General features: G+C 36.2%; 1 pseudogene; it reads left to right on the top strand.

The window, feature by feature from the left end:
* Positions 1–16970, top strand: part of LOC103663499 — a 27603-nt pseudogene extending 10633 nt beyond the window's left edge.
* Positions 16971–18143: the final 1173 nt, after the last annotated feature.

Below are 18143 nucleotides of genomic sequence, written 5' to 3'. Positions count from 1 at the left end.
TGACATTCCAACAGAAATTGCAAGAACATAGGGATGGGAGATCTTGTGGCCACTGTGGAAATACAATCTGGCACTTGGACCTTGAATTTCAGAGGGGACAGGGAAATGGTTTTTGGGATTGGAGATGGTAGGAGAGGGTGGCAGTGTAGGAATAAAAAGATATAAAGGGTTAACTGGGAGCCCGGGCTTTTTGTGGTGATTTATATAAACAGAAATAACAAGCTAAATGAAAGTATTTCCTGGATGAATTTAAGGCAGAGAATGTGCGTTAGGGGATTGGGAAGGGGGTTGTACCCTCAGTTCCCTATTAATAGGGGTAAGGAAATCTGGGGTAGCTGGGTCTTAGTCTCAGGTTGTAGGTCTTTTTTGACCCTTAAAAATAGTGGTAGAAAGGGTGGAGGGAGAAGTGGCCACAGACCCAGTGCATTTCCTGGAGGAGATTGAGGCTTATATTAAGTGTTTGGGCTCTGCTACTGGAGTTGTTATGAACTGAATGTTTGCATACCCCCAATAGTTACATGTTACATCTTAATGTCCAATGTGATGGTAATTTGAAGGTGGTGCCTTGGAAAGTGATGAAGTTATGAGGGTAGGATCCTCACGAATGGGTTTAGTGCCCTAATGAAAGAAGCCTCAGAGGGATGGCTGTCTCTGAACCAGGAGACAAGCTGAATCTGCCAGTACCCTGATCTTGGACTTGTGGCCTTCAGAACTATGAAAAACGAATATTTGTGGTTTATAAGCCACCAGTTTATGGTATTTTGTTACAGCAGTCTAAATAGACCAAGAGAGGAATTGAGGTATTTGGAGAAGTCAGTAGTTACTGCCGGTGTGGGGGCACCGGCTCTTGGTGATGCGGTAGAAAGTCTAGGTGATCCTGTGGGGTCATCTGATTGGTGGCAGCTAGGGTGGGTGCCTAGCCCTATTCACAAAGGAGGCTAGTGAATAGAATATCTGACCCTTATGACAGAAATCCTTAGCATTACACAAGGATTTCAATGCTGGACCATCAAAAAAAGAAGGAAGATAGTCACATTTTTTAGTCTTGCTTTTTAAAAAATGTAATGAAATTTTGATGTCCTTTAACATATAGATTCCCCTTCCATCACTTTCTTCTCTTTACAATTTATTTGTTGAAAAGCCCAGGCCATTTGCCCTATAATTCACACAGTCTGGAGTTTCCTGATTGTACACTCTTGGTGCTGTTCGACATGTTCCTCCATGCTCTGTATTTCCTGAAAATTGGCAGCTGAATCCAGAGCTGTGATCTGACTTTGCTTCATTCCTTTACGCAAGACTGCATGTGTCATTTTTCATTAGGAAGCACATGATGTCTGGTTATCCCTGTTTTGGACATACTGGCTACTATTGATGCTAAATGACCTAGCTCAATTAATTCATTCAGGTTGAAAAATTATTTTTAAAATTCCGCAAATTATTTTTTGTGTATTAGTTTTTAATTTATTTTTTTTAGTAAACTTTAGTTTTTAGAATAGTTTTAGATTATAAAAAATAAGCAGTTAGTACTTAGTGTAATATGTATGGCACATTTGCTATAATTAATGAATCAATATTGATACATTATTATTAGAGTCCATACTTTATTCAGATTTTCTGAGTTTATACTTGATGTTCTTCATCCCGCACCAGTCCCCCCCAGGATCCCATCTAGGATTCTATAGTACGTTAACTTATCATGTCTCCTTAGGCTCCTTTTGGCCATGACAATTTCTTACTTTTCTTGTTTTTAGGGATCTTGACAACTTTAAAGAGCACTGGTCAGGTATTTTGTAGCATGTTCATCTATTGGGATTGCTCCAAAGCTGAGGTTATAGTTTGGGGGAGGAGATCACTTTTTCTCCCCACCTGCCAGAGTGTAGAAGGGGTCTTTCTCACATCTTCACCATGAGAACATATCAGGGTTTCTGGAGGTAAGATGATTGAAAGTGTAGAGACCCCAGTATTGTGGCCCCAGGAGTTTCTGCCTTTTGAGTTAGTCCAAACTCAGCTACCAGCAACCTGTCAAAATTCCCATGTAAGTGTTCTCACTAGTTTGTAGCTGTTGCATATCCACTGTCTGGTGAGCAGAACTGGGCTATGATAGTGTAAATTCGCTTGTCTCTCCAGATTTCTTCTGACCTCATTTCTTTCATGCTTCCAAAAAAGTAATTGATTTTCAGTTTCTTTAGCTTTTTTCTTGTTGTAAAAATGAGCAATGATTTCCAAGCTCTTTATACATTGGGAATGAAATTAGAAGTCTTGGGTAATTCCTATTTATTAGTTTTTGCCTTTTAAGGAGATACTTTCCCTCAACTACTATTTGATTACCAGATAGTAGTATAGTTCATGGAAAGGGAAGGTGAGTACTTTATTCTTTCCCTCTATTTATTTTTACTCAAGTTGATGAATTGGTTACCTATTTCCATCTGAAAGTGATCAGTTAGTTCATTTAAACCTATAAACTCATGGATTAAAACACAGTTGATAGATTTCAATCCATTGCCATTATTATCCTTTTTAAGCTCAAGTTGTTCCATTTTTGGACAATAAGATCCTCTTCAAGTTAGCTCCTCAGTCCTTTTGACATGACCCTAGTGCTTCCTAGCTATTAGTTATTACAGGATTGTTCTATGGCATCTTGAATGTTTTCTGCCCTAGGCCTGAATCAGCCGTGGGTTCTCGCAATGGGAAATGGTATTTAAAGACCATAATCTGAGCACTAGAGATTCTCATTCCTACTGTGCTAATCAGTGCTTCTAAGAGTTATCAGTGTATAGGGCTACACACACACACACACACACACACACACACACACACATGCATACAAATATGATAAGTCATAAATTCACAGTTATTTCCAATTAAAATTCAGTATTGCAGGGATTGTATTTAGCCCTTCAATAATACATGTGTATCTCCTTTCTTTCATACCAAACATCCTAGTGCTTAAGCTGTCCTTCAAATATCAAGGTTATAGAAAAAGCGGTTTTGACATAAAAATCTAGGAGATTCTGGACTCATTGGCTCTTTTTGAGGAATCTAATATAGTGGTGACTGGGGAAATTAAAGCAAAACAATTGAGGGTGAGTATTTTAAAGTATATTAATGTACAGCTAAGACTGAAACGAAGGCAAAAATGACTGGAAGACTAAGGTACAAATGGTACATATCGTGATATGAATGGATGACACACAAGAAAGAGACAAGAAGGGCTCTCAAACATATTTTAAAATGTTCCACCTCACTCACAGAGAAGTGGAAATTGGAGCAACACTAAGATACCATTTCTCACCTGTCAGACTGACAAAAATAAAAAGTATGATGGCACTTCCTGTCGGTGAGGCTACGCAGAAGCTAGCGCTCCCACACGTTGCTGGTGGGGGTGCAAGAGATACAAGGAAATCCGGCAACACCTGACAAAACTATGGAGGCACCTACCTTTTGACTCAGCGATCACACCTCTGAAAGTAGGAAACTACCTACCCATATGTTGTTCATTGCAGCATTGTTTGCACTTGCAAAATACTGGAAGCAAACTAAATGCCTAAACATAGGGAGCAGTCAAATTAATGATGATAAGTCTGAAAAATGAAGTACTATGAGAAGAGGGAGGAATGAGAGCAGGTTAGCAGGGGTGAGAGGGAACAGCACTTCTCTAAGTCCACCTTTTTGAATATCTTTGCCTTTTAGAAACATAGTAACAGTTTTTACACATGTCCTACTCCCTCCCCCCCATAAATAAATAATTTAAAGCAATCAGGATGAGGAGAGATTCAAAATGGAATACAAACACTAACAGACCAACTGAACTGCATTACAAATGATTAACATAATCACACCATAGGAGATGGAGAAGAAAAGAATATACCTAACTTTGGATAATAGTATTTTGACTAGCTACTATAAAACACCATTTGGTGCTGAGTCATTAGAATAACTGGGTCAGGGAAACAAAGAACAGAAGTAACATAGGATGCTTTCACCATCAGAGTGATCCTTTTTTAAAATTTGTCTTTCCCGTTCCTGATCTGTCAGATCAAAAGTCCCAGTTTCCAGGAAGGGAACATTTTTACTAGCGAACACAGTAAAAATTCCTCTGAACTTACAGCTCCAACTACAACCTGGTCACTTTGGGTTCCTCATGTTAACAAAGAAAGGGGTAACTTAAAGTCATTGACTCTAATTTCCCTGAAGATCTAGGATTGCTGCCACATCATGGGAACAGAGAGGCTCTGTTTAGACCACAAGGCATTTCTAGGTTGTCTGATTCTGTGCTCAGTGATAATGGTGAATGCAGGGAGAAATAACAATTGCAGCTTTAAAAAGGAAAGGCTTTAAGAGCTTAGAGTCTCTCGAGGAGAAAGTCTAGGTTACACTGGATAAGCCACCAAGGCAGGCTGAGGCACAGGCAAAGAGTAAAAGAATTCTAGAATGGTTAGTAGAGGAATTAGTGGGTACGTATCAGTTTCAGACTCCGGATAACAAGGGAGTGTAGTTTGTTGCACTGAGCCTTTTGTATTGAGTTGTCATAGATATTGCAACTGGTCATGACCTATAAGGGACCTTGGGGCTGAATTTGATTTGATGGGATCAATGAATGGAGGGCACAAGAAGATCTAAAAGGCACAGAAGGTAGAAGGTAGACTACATCATACACTTCTTGTGTACCACTTCATATCCTTTGCAGATTTCCACTAGTTTTGCTCAGATGCTTTTTGACAACACCTCATTCAGAACTGTGCCACATAGCCTTCAGTTCCTACCCCAGAATATCTCTGATGCTGAAACATAGGATGCTTGCTTGCACGAACACCTTCGGCCTTCATGAATGCACGAACCAGGACTGCAAGGAAGTTAGTATCTCTGGGACCACCTTTGACTAACAGAGGCAATGGAGCCGATTAATAAATACTTCTCTCTTCTTGTCCTGCGGTTGGACAATCTTACACATACTTCATGAGGATCCTGAGAAGTTCCTTGCATGATGGAGTACCAGCCCTCATCACGATGGCCAGTTAGATTACCTTTCCCTTCCTCCCTCTCTTACTCCTCATGTCCTTCTTCCTTTATTCCTGAGATCAGTCCCCAAATAAACTATTTCCATGCAAGGCTTTGTCTTAGAGGCTCCTTTTTGAGAAAACTAGATTAAAATAGATTAGAGAAGAGATTAGAGCTGGGAAATAAAACTGATCAAAATTTTGCTTCTCTTACTCTGAAACGATTGTAAGAAAGAAATTTCACAGGCTTTGCTATCAGGCACTTTTTAAGTGAACCCCTAGAAATGAAGCTAGAGAAGATTAGCCATTTGAAGAAGATGAGGCCATTATTTTCCTCCAGTTTACTAAGAATACAGGGAGGTTCCAGTGGTCTGTATCAATCAGTCCAACCCTCAGAGAACCTTCAAGAAATTGTATCTATAGCCAAATTAAATTCTATGCTTATCTTATCAACATTATAAAAGTTTCTCCTGTATTTGACAAGCATAGTATCAATAAATCAATTTTAGTGTTTTAACATTAAAACCTTGTCTTTTTTTTTTTTTTTTGGTTAGGTCTGAAAGTGGTAGCACTTCATTTGTAATGCGTCTGAACCAAGAATGCCCTCTTATAAAAGTTCTCAGTTTGTTTTTCCTTCCTAGCACAATATCCGTATAAACTGCATAGACTCCATTGTTAAAACACGGAAACTGTCTTTGATGATTTTAACCATACTATGTAATAAAGTAATTTTGATTCAAATACAAGAGGAAACTCCTCATCCTTATTTTATTTCTGTCTTATTAAAGAAGGACCTAAGTATTAACTTAGGAAATTGTCAATTTTAAATGATGAAGGAGATGATTATTTAGGTACCAATAATTCACAAATCTATCTTGAATATGTCAGCATTTGATAAGAAAAAGAATAATGAAGATCATAATAATTCTGCTTTGCTATTACCAAAAATTGTTTTCAACAAGGGCAGTGTTTCTGGGTTTAATTTAAATCAGTCTAAGAGAGAAGGAGAGCCTTACAAATAATTAGAAAATGCAATTGATAAATCTTGACTCTGTAATCTCGCTACCACATCTAGGTCTGCCCTTCAAAACTATAAATCTGCCTCTCTGGTTCACTCTCCTTTTCCCGTGTTCACCTAGAAAAGATGAGAAAACCCAAGCAAAACCTCAGCTTTACTATATGAACTCAATTCCAAGAAACTGTTTCACTTAAAAATTCAACCTAGCCTAGTGTGATGAGGTTTTTTTTTTTTTTTTCCAGTCACAAATATGTGAATCACATTTTCTACCTGGAGATGCAACTGATAATTGATCATGGTAGATCAATTAGAATTAGTCCAAAACATTTTTAGATGAAAGGGGAAGAAGTTTTGAAAGTGTAGGGGGATAAGAACCATGCAAAATTACATAACGTGATTGTTGCACAAGGTAAGTGCAAGCTTTGATCCTACATTAGCTGAGTAAGTGACCACACATAAGCCAACTACATTGTCCGGATGCAAAACCAAGATGATGATCTTGGTATCAGTTCTATATGTGAGAACAGTCCAAAAGACATTGGTATCCCCGGAACACATGAATAGTTTACAGAAAATAGGAAGAGTAATTTATATTAAGACTACCCCCCAAAAATCTACACTGTAGGGTCATTGCACTTAAAAAGAAGGTTTTAGGCATCATTAGTAACATTTAAAACATGCAAAAAACACAAACGTTAAAATAATATTATCTAAAACTACGTATTTATTAATATTTTGCCATATTTGATATATCTGTATATTTCCATGTATATGCTGTACTTTTACTACCTATGTATTTAGTCACAAACAATACATATTATTCTGTTTTTAAAATGTTACACAAATGACATCATGTATGTATTCTTTCTGCAATGTTTTTTCAGCACTGTGTTCTTAAGATTTTTCCATTTTGAAATCTAGTTTTAATGGCTGTGAAGTTTCTACTGACTGTTGTTTTTACTTTAGTTTGTTTGGTTTTTGTTTTAACGAGCAGTGCTACAATAAACTTCCCCGGACATGTCTCTTTACGCATGTGTGCTAGAATAGCTGGTTATAGATTCTACATTTTTAATCTTATTAGGTGCAGAGAGGCAGTGCATCACACAGTACGTGTGTTTGTTTGTGTGAACTCAGGTCTTGACTCTGTCATTACCTCTTTGACTCTGTCTTCTAATCTCTAAAACAATGATAGTAGTAGTAATCGCCTATGGCAGACTGCTGGTTGTACTCCAATATCGTTTCTCCCTTCTGTCCATCCAAGAGTTTCAGGTGCATTCTTGGCCATCCAGATACAGGTTACATTTCTCAACATCCTCCCAGCTGGATGTAGCCACGTGGCTACATGATGGTTAACGGGATAGGAACGGAAGTGAGATACATCCCTGTGTGTATTTGTCTGCCCTTTGCCGCTTCCTGCTCTCTGGGTAATGGTGAGAGATGAGCAACCTATTCCTAGAGATGGAATCTCCATATCGAACCTGGCGGAGCTGCCTTGTTAGCCATCTACTGCTGGACTGTTATAGGGAAAATAAGTAGATTTCTTTCTTATTTAACTATTGGATTTCTATTAGCCTCTTTTGTATAGAAGCCCAGTTCACACCTTAAGAAAATATAACTTGTAACATTGTCATATTAAATAACAACTCCTGGAACAGTGCTTAATAAGTATCAATTATTTTTTTATCATTACAGCAATTGAGACATTGCTTTCTAAGGTGGTTCACTCTAAACTTCCCAGCAGTGCCCAAATCTTCACACTGCATTGCATTTTTTATATTTTGGCCATCTGATGGGTGTAAATTTATTTTTATTAATTTATATTTTCTTACTAAGCTTTTTGAAAATGAAGAACAACAAACATTTATCAAAGTGCACAAATCATCAGTATATAAGTTAATGAGTATTTACTAAGTGATAATATTTACTAGGTGATAATGCTAAGTGTGTTATCAGAAGCCAGAACACCCGAGCTCCTCATGCCTCTTCCCAGTCATTATCACCACCATTGTCCCTAAAGGTAAGCATTGTTCTGAATTTTAACTATATATATGGTTATGGGCTGAATTGAAGTCCCAACCCACAGTACCTGAGAATATGGCTGTATTTGAATATGGGGTCTTTAAAGATGTAATTAAGTTAAAGCGAGGTCATATGGGTAGGCCCTAACTCAACACAAGTGGTATTCTTATAAGAGGAGATTGGGACACAGACACGTATAGAGGGAAGACCATGTGAAGACACAGACCATCTATAAACCAAGAAGAGAGGCCTCAGGAGGAAGTAATCCTGTTGACCCCTTGGTCTTAGACTCTTAGCCTTCAGAACTGTGAGAAAATAACCATCCGTTGTTTAAGCCACCCAGTGTATGGTGCTTTGTTATGACAACCCTAAAAAATGAATACAATAGATAAGTTTTACCTAGAATGAGTAGTATTAAAATCAATATCAGATTCAGAATCTTTTGTGTTATATCTGTTCACTCAACATTATGTCTTGAGATTTACTATATTGTTGAACATGGGGGTAGTTAGCCAATCTCGTTGCTCTGCAAAATTCCATTATGTGCATCTACGGCAAATTATTTATCCATTTAATGTGGATAAACATTTGAGTCATTTCCAGTGTTTGGCTCTGAAGATTCTTATGTATATTCTGGAAAACATGTATTTTCATTTCTGTTGGGTATTGACCTAGGAATGGAATTGCTGCATCATGGTATATACATATGTTCCATTATAGGAGATTCAGCCAAAAACTTTTCTGAAGTAGTCATACCAACCTACACTTTCAATAGCAGTATATTCCAGTGGTTCCACATTCTTTTCAGCAAGAGATATTTTCTGTATTTTTCATTTTGGTCGTTCTGATGTGTAATAACGGAATTTCAGTGATTTTAAAGATTTATTTATATTTGAGAAAGTGAGAGCAGAGAGAGAGAGAGAGAGAGTGCCAGCAGAGGGAGGGATGGGCAGACTCACACTTGTGTGTGGGGCCCCTGGCTGAGCTCCACTCCAAGGCCCTGAGATCATGACCTGAGCTGAAATCAAGAGTCCAACAATCGACCAGCTGAGCCACCCAGGCACCCCTCACAGTGACTTTAATTTGTATTTTCCTAGTTACTAATGAGATTCAACGCTTGCTTTTTGAGCTAATGTATGGCCATTTTTCACAAAGGTTTCAAGCATACTTATATATATTACAGTTTGTGTATTTCAAGTACACCTAAAAAGAATGTGTATTCTGTTACAGCTTGTATATTATTTCAATTCAGCCAAACTGGTTATGTTGCTGAAATAGTCCATATCCCTATGAATTTTCATAATAATATTTCCCAATGATTCTGGATCTGTCCATTTCTTCTTAAGAGTCCATCATTTATTGGTTTATAGACTTTGAGACTTTAGATATTGTTATGTATGCCTAGGAGATTAGAACTTTCACCATTTAAAAATATTCCTCCCTATCTCTAATAGTGATTCTTGCAGTAAAGCCTACTTTTTTCCTGATATTAATACAGTTACATCAACTTTCTTTTGGTTAATATTTGCATATATGTCTTATTCTTAAGTTTGTTTTCAACATTTCTACAACCATGCATTAAAGATGCACATTTTGTATATTACAAATGGCTGACTTTAAAAAAAATTCAATTTGACAAACTTTATCTTAATCATGGTATTCAGACTGTTTAAATGTAATCAAATAGCTAATATATTTGGGTTTAAATCTGTTATCTTACTATTTGGTTTCTATTTGCTCTTCTTTTGCCCTTACTTGTCTTCTTTTAGATTAATCAAGTTTTTTTTTTATTATTCTATACTTAACCTTCTATTACTTTGTAATTCATTATTTTACTAATCTTTCACTGGCTATCCTAAAGGTTAAAACATGAATCTGTGATTTGTTACATTTCTATATAAACTATTACTTTTACTACTTTCCAACAATATATATACTCCTTTCTTACCTATTGTTATTTTGTATTCTACTTCTTCAAATATTTTAATATATTTTTTAAAGATTTATTTATTTATTTATTTGAGAGAGAGAGTGCACACGAGTGGAGGGAGGGGCAGAGGGAGAGGAAGAGAATCCTCAAGCACTCTCCACTGAGCATGGAGCCTGACACAGAGCTGATCCCAGGACCCTGAGATCATGACCTGATCCAAAATCAAGAGTCAGACTCACAAACAACTGAGCCACACAGGTCCCCCAACTTTTTCAATTATTTTAAGCCACACAATGAATTAGGCAATTTTTTAGGCATTCATTCAAGTGTATTTATATATTTATCCTTTTTTGTATTCTTTATTTTTTTCTGAATTTCTATGCAAGCTAACTTTTTTTTCTGCCAAGAACTTAATAATCTTTTAATTAGTGAATCTGCAGGTGACCAACTCTGTTTTTATATACCTGAAAATGTTTGTTTTATGTTAAATTTTGATGAATATTGTTGCTGTGTGTAAAATTCTAGACTGTTAAGTATTTTCTTTTGGCATGTAAAAAAAATAATGCCATGTCATTTTCTTCTGGTTTCTAATGTTTGTGTTGAGGGGTTAGTTATTAGTATTTTCCTTGCTTTTTTGAAGGTAACATATTTTCTTTCTGGATGCATTTGTTATTTTCTTTGTATCTGTATTTGTATCTCTGAATCTTTGTTGTGTCAGTAGTTTTATTGTGCTGTAGATCTTTGTGGCCTTTCTTTGTATTTATCTCTCTCTTTGTGGTTCATAAAACTTTTTGAGTCTGTGGTTTGATATTTTCCTTTCTTTTCTTTCTTTCTTTCTTTCTTTCTTTTTTTAAGATTTGATTTATTTATTCGACAGAGAGAACACAAGCAGGGGGAGCAGCAGGCAGAGGGAGAGGGAGAAGCAGGCTTCCCACTGAGCAAGGAGCCTGAAGCGGGGCTTGATCCCTGGCCCCTGGGATCATGACCTGAGCCAAAGACAGGTGCTTACCCAACTGAGCCACCCAGGTGCCCCATGTGGTTTGATATTTTCTATAAATTTATGAAAATTCATAGTCATGTTTCTTCAAATGTTGTTTCTGTCCCATTTTATCTCTTTTCTCCTCTTATACATATTACAATTATTACACACATTTATCTCCTTTATACATGCTAGACATTTTCATCATGTCCAATATACTTCTTAAAATACATTCTGTACTCACCTTCCTTTTTTTTCTTCCTGTACTTCATTCAAGCTCTTTTCTATCAACCAATCTTTCAGTTCACTGAATCTCTGTTTAGCAGTGTCCAATATTCTGCTAAATCAGTTCATTGAGCTTTTAATTTTGGTTATCATGTATCTTTTAACTGGAATTTTTACTTAATTCTTTTCTATGGATTCCAATTCTCTGCTGAAAGTCTCTGTCTTGTCATGTATTTTTCTGGAACATATTAATCACAATTGCTTTAAAATCTGCTTTGAGAGCTCTAATACTTGAATTTCCTATTGATCTGTTTTCTCATCTTTTTTTTCTCTTTGTTTTAAATAATTTGATTATGTTTCTGGTATAACCAGTCATTTTCACTGGATATCAGGCACTGTATGTGAAAGGTTTAAAGAGAATTTAAGGCTCATGATAATGTTAATTTCCTGCAGAAAGGACTAACTTTTGCTTCTAATAAACAGATATTAGAATAGATGTAGGTCATCTTAACTTACCTTTGGTTAAACTAATTCCAGATGTTTTTCAGTAATAGTGAGAGGTAGTTTATTTGCAACCTCCTTAGTCTAAAGGTATAGTTTTTTTGGGGTGTCGTCTGAATGCCCAGAGCATTTTACCAGGATCTTCTCCTATGATGAGGCCTTTTTGTCTCTCCAGCCCTTGTGACTGTTGAAAATTTTGAAAAGTTTCTTCATCTCATAGTTACCAGTTTTTGTTTGGCTTTTACCATCTTGGTTGAAAATAGCAAATTGGCAAATATTTTACAAGGCAGGCAACAGTGAATGTTGAACTTACCTCTTTGTTCTTCCTTTTACTTTGGAATTGTCTCCTCAAGTCCTATTTTGATTACTCTTTGAAGTCTTAAAACAGATTTTTAAATTTTTCTAGATTTGTTTTGTTTCATGTTAAAAGATATAGTCTCATGCAAAGTTAGTCAACTGTAGCCAGAAGCACACACCCTCTGATTCTCATTTTAATTTGCATATCCATTTATTGTAATGAAGTTGAGGATGCTTTTATATATTTACTGATGATTGTGTTTTCTTCTCTGTGAATCCTTTGCCCACTTTTTATTGGGTTGTCTTTTGGTTGTTAAGGCATGAAGAATTCCAGATACCATTTTGGGGAAAGGAGACTTTAATATGTCTGCAAATATCTTCCTCTAGTCTGTGACTTGTTTTAATTTTTTTATGTTATCTTTTGTCACACAGAAATTTTAAATGTTAATAGATAAATTTCAAACATTTTTTCCTTTCTAGTTTGTGGGTTTTGTGTCTGGTTTAATAAATTCTTCTGTTTCCTGATGTCATAAAGATATCTTCCTAGATTTTCTCCCAAAAGTTTTGCAGTTTTAATTTTCATTTTGAGGTCTTTAATTTACCAGGAATTTACTTTTTCTGGGTTGTATTTTGTAGGGATAACCAAATGTTCTAACACCATGTATTGAAAATGCCAAAATTTCCCAACTGCTTGGTAATGCCATTTCAATGTTTTCTTTTTAAAATTAATTTTAGTATTTTTGTGTTAATATTATTAATAACTTTTTTATGTTCACATAACATTTTAGGGGCTGTGATCACATCTTATTCTTCTTCAACTCTATCAAACTCCTTAATGTTCATAAAAATTAAGCTCAAGAAAATATTTTTAATAAATGTATGTACCTAGATTGATTGATGCTATATATTGACATACAACATAGCACTTTCTACTTACCACAAAATTCACACTCATGATTTCTATCAAGTCTCACAAAAAGTTTTGAACATATGTAACAAAATATTCACTTCTGGTTACTCTAAAACGAAGGTCTAAAAAACAATATTATTAGTACTAGCTTTATTGAGTACTTATTATGTGCTTGGGAATGTTCTAGGAACTTTGAACGTGTTAACTCATTTATTAAAAAACTATAAGTCAGGTTATTGCTAATATCAACATATTTCATAGAAGAACTTCACATTGAAGTTTTACTTATGTTTATAAAGATAGGCAATGAAGAACTACTTTATTTAAATCTACCTTATTTTAATTGATAAAATAAATGAATTATTGCTATAATATAACTTTCAGGTGAACATTGAATTATAAATGTATTTGTAAATAAATTAATAATTTTTTGTGATGTATGTCCACATTTATATTTCAAGTTATGAATGCTATTATCATAATCATCAGTAATAATTTATTGGAAGCTAACCAGGTTTGTGGTATTGTAAAGGTGTTAAAATTAACTATAATTTGCTTAAATCTATGGAAAATATTTGGTCTATCTGATTTTCACTAGTCTTTCCTTGATAATGACTGCATTTCAAGGGATAATGTACTTTACATACTTCTCTGGTGGTTAAAAACATATTTCACATAAATGGAGTAAAGGGCACTTAATGAACTGAGCTCTATGCATGTGAAAGCCAACAGCAATATTAGAAATGGTGTTTATTTTATGGCCCAGAAACTGCATTTTAAATGCTAGTATATGTTTATATGACAGTTCTATTAAATATAAAAGAGTCCCATTACAAGGGAAGTCCTTTACGCAGGCCTTTTATATGGTCTAAATAGCATACCCAGCCCTGCAACTCCTCATTTGAGACATTTTTAGAACCTTATTTATGTTAAAGCCATAACAAACTAGCAACTAGAAAACTATAATGGGCACAAACGGCTAATAAAAATGAGATTGTTGAAAATACTTCTTAATAGCAACTAAGGAAGAATCCTGATAAAACAAAGTCAAGGCCTGGTGTCTCTGGAAGCCTGCCACCCCAGTAATCACAGACCACAGGTACTCCCCCTTTTCCATCTTTGTTGCTTTCTTGGCTGGAAACTAAACAGCCAATGCACTTTAAGATTGGTATTTGCCCTATTTTTCATTCTAGTGCCTACTAAGCCAGATGTGCTCTGGAAAAAATCCTGGGATTGTTCTTTCTCTCTGTACTGATGATTTACTGAGTGGATTCCCTGGAGAATTAGGGCAAATGCTCCAAAACTGGTCAAAGGGGGAAGAATGCCAGTATGTGTACCCACACAAGTCTGCATATGTGTGTAAATGTGTGCATGTGTGTTATATATGTAAGGCCCAGACACTTGAAATCTGGATCACTTCTCAGCTGAACAGCTATGTTTAGACAAGCGAGCTAAAATGAACAGGTCAAATCCTTTATTTATAGAGTAAAAACTATTTGATCTGGGGTAGATATCAGCTCTCCAGTCAAACATGTGGGCCAAAGTCATTTTTATTGCTACATCTTGCAGAATTCTGAAATGGTTCATGTGGCCATCCATGTGAGCGGAGGAAAAATTCCCACAGAAGAGTAAGCCATTCAAGTATGAAATGTTGCTCGAATCACCAAAAACACCAGTATGTGTTTATATAAGTGAGAGTGTAAAGCAGTGGAGAATGGAATGACTTTAAGTTCTGAACTAGAAGGAATCTCCTAATGAATTTTGCTCACCCAGGCCCTGGGAACACACTGCTAGGCAATAGCCGAGGCAGACAGCAAAATAATGCCATCTCTTTCTATACTTGGGGATATTAGAACCCTGTGGAATAGAGTTTGAAAACGACTCACTTAATGTAGTTATTTATACTATGACAAAGGGTTCGAAAACCATAAATTTTTGGAGTTGAATGCTACCTTTGAAATCAGTGACATTTGCCTCTCACCTAATGTGGAAATTTGCTCCCCAGCATCCATGGAGAAGGTCTTCCAGTCTTCTTGTGAACGCAGTGTTGGGAAGCTCATGACCTTAAAATTATCCATAATTACTTGTAAGAAAATTCTTTATAAGACCATTCCCTACCCATGGATGCTTAATTTATGTAAGATTGTCATTTAAATAAAAATGGCCACCCAAAAACAGTTGGCTCATCTTATAAGCTTCCCACTGCATTTTTGGAATTTCCCTTTGTGACAGAGAAAAAGTATCACTATATATATATATATGTGTGTGTGTGTGTATATATATAAATATATATAATGTATCTTCAGCCTCTGTCATCCTGATGAACTCCTGAGCCTGTTGTGCTCAGTGAAAGAGGGAACTGGGAGATGCCAGGTCTCCCAGGAGGCTGTAGATTTGTTTACATTGGAAAGGCAAGAAACCCTTGGTGATGCACTGGAAAAGATCTAGAAACCAGGATACAGTGGCTAGAATGAGCTATCATAAGCAGAATTTTAGGGAAGAGTTTTGTAAGAAATCTCTAGTATATAGCTCTGTTTTTACACAAATATATAGAAGCAAGTTTTTAAATGATATCATATTTACTCATTAATCTATAATTTGTCTTTTCTCATTTTACATATTATGGACAGCTCTCCCTAATAAGTCATTTTTTAATAGTGCAAATATTCCATTTTATTGATTTTCTATAATTAATTATTTAATTTATTTAATTAGCAATTGAGGAACATCCAAATTATTACCAAGACTTTCCCCCTATAAACAATGCTCTTGTACAATAATCTTTTCTCCCCTATAGGAAAAATCCCAAATGTGGGGTTATTGGGTCAAAGGTTATATATAGTTTGTATTTTAATGACACTTGCAGATTCTTCTCTTAAAATACTTCCTAAACCAATACACAAAGGTACTAACTTCCTATCCTTGCAATCTCACTGGATATTATCTATCATTTTTTAAAAAGATTTATTTGTTTATTTTAAGAGAGAGCGAGCGAGGGGTTGGGATGTGGGAGGGGCAAAGTGAGAGAGAGAGAGAGAGAGAGAAAGAAAGACCCCAAGGAGACTCTGAGCTGAGTGCAGAGCCCGAGTCTGGACTCCATCCCATGACCCCAAGATCATGACCCCGAGATCATGATCCCAGCTGAAACCAGGAGTGGGATGGTGCAGTCAGTTGAGCATCTTTTAAATTTTCTTTATTATGACACTTGAAGTTACATTTCCCTCAACTGTAGTAAATCCTTTACTTATTTTTCTATTGGATAATTTTATTAATTTAATTCATTTGTAGATTTTAAAAAATATTTTTGTATTTGTTGTAGCTTCCTTCTCCCTTTTCTTCCTCCCTCCTTCCTGTCTCTCTTTCTCTTTCTTTTTCTTTTCTTTCTTTTCTTTTTACCCCTAGTCTATTTTTATCATCTAATCTTGTTCATGGTGTCTTTCTCCCTGCATTCCCAGCTCTACCCCAGGTAGCCAACTACTCAGAGCCAGCTCTCCAACACTTCCTCACAGATCCTTTGGACAGTCTCCAGACCCCTGCTGCCTGCTGTGATGACCAACCCCCCTTGCAGGTGCACCTGAACTACCACCAGGACTCAGAGGTCACCATCAATCACCAAATTGACCCAGAACTCTACATCTCCTACATCTACCTGTCCACGTTTTGCTACTTTGACTGGGATGATGTGATTTTGAAGAAGCGAATGTTTTCTTCACTGATTTCATGAGAAGAGGGAGCATGCAGAAAATTGATGAAGACGTTGAACCAAGAAAGACTACATCTTCCATCAGGATATCAAGAAACCAGATTGTGCCCACTGCGGAGTGAGTTGAATGCAATGGAGTGTATGTCACATTTGATAAAAATAAAAGTGTGAGTTGCTCACTGCTAGAACTGCACAAAAAGGCCAGTGAAAAAAATGGACCTCTATTTGTGTGGTTACATTAGGACTTATTACCTGAATGAGCAGGTAAAACCCATTGAAGAATTAGATGACCACTGTAACCAACTTGTGTAAGATGGGGGTCCTGGATCCTGGCATTGCAGAGCCTATCTTTGACAAGCACACCCTGGGAGACAGTGACACTGATAGCTAAGCCTTAGGTTGGTTTCGCCATAGCCATGGGGGTGACTTCTTTTGTCACCAAGGCTGTGCATGCGTTTGGGTTTATCTTTACCTTCTCCATAAGTCGTACCAAAACATCAACTTAAGTTCTTTCATTTGTACCATTCTTTCAAATAAAGCAATATTGTTATGCTCCTTCTCAAAAAAAAAAACCAAAACCAAAAACCAAAAACACCCTAAAACAACCTACAGTGAAATAACACTTCACTACACACCTATTAGAATAACTAAAAATTTAAAAAGCTGACCATACCAAGTGTTAGCAAGGAAGTAGAGCTGTATACAATACTGGTGGGGATGTAAAATGGGGCAACCACTTTGGAAAAAAGTCCATTTCTTAAAAAGTTTAACGTATACATGCCACATGACCTAGCACTTCCATTAGATACTTTCCTAAAAGAAATGAAAGCATACGTCCATATAAAGACCTGTACATAAATGTTGATGGGAGCTTTATTTATAATAGCTTAAAAGTGGAAACAATTTCAAATTTCCATCAAAAAGTGAATGTATAAATTAAGTATGGTACGTCCATCCAATGGAATACTACTCGGTAGTAAAAATGGATGAAATATTTGTAAATTCTACAACACGAATAAATCTCAGAATAATTATACCAAATGAAAGAAGAAAAAAGAATACATTCTATACGATACCATTTTTATAAAGTTCTAAAAATCCTAGCTAATGTATTCTGACAGAAAGCAGATGAGAAGTTGCTTGGAGAAAGTGGGTGAGGAGCTATAATAGGTAGGGATTACAAAGTGGTGCAAAGAAAATTTCAGGGTGACGAATATATTCATTATCTTGCAGGGGTGGCTCAAATTCTCCATGCTAAATATGTGCCCTTTATATATGTCAACTGTGCCTCAATAAATCTGTTCAAAAAAAAAAATCTCTGTGTGGCTTAAGTTTCCCATAAGTTTATCTTTAAATACATCTTTTAAATGATGCTTTGAAGTGTTGGGTCCAGCCCGGGGGTGAGAACACTGGGGGCAGCAGTGGCCGCTCTCCTCATTTGCTTGGGTTCTAGCCATCATCCCTTTGGGCATCTTGCTGCTCTCTCTGTCTTTCAGGTCCAAGTTCACGCAGGGTTGCTGCTGCTATTGGCTTGCTCTTTCACTGCTTATCTTTTTCTCCCTGA

This window comes from Ursus maritimus, unplaced genomic scaffold (assembly GCF_017311325.1).
Source record: "Ursus maritimus isolate PB19 unplaced genomic scaffold, ASM1731132v1 scaffold_13, whole genome shotgun sequence".
Lineage (NCBI taxonomy): Eukaryota > Metazoa > Chordata > Mammalia > Carnivora > Ursidae > Ursus > Ursus maritimus.
The sequence above is the reverse complement of the archived record's forward strand: the minus strand, read 5'-3'. Positions and strand labels throughout refer to the sequence as shown.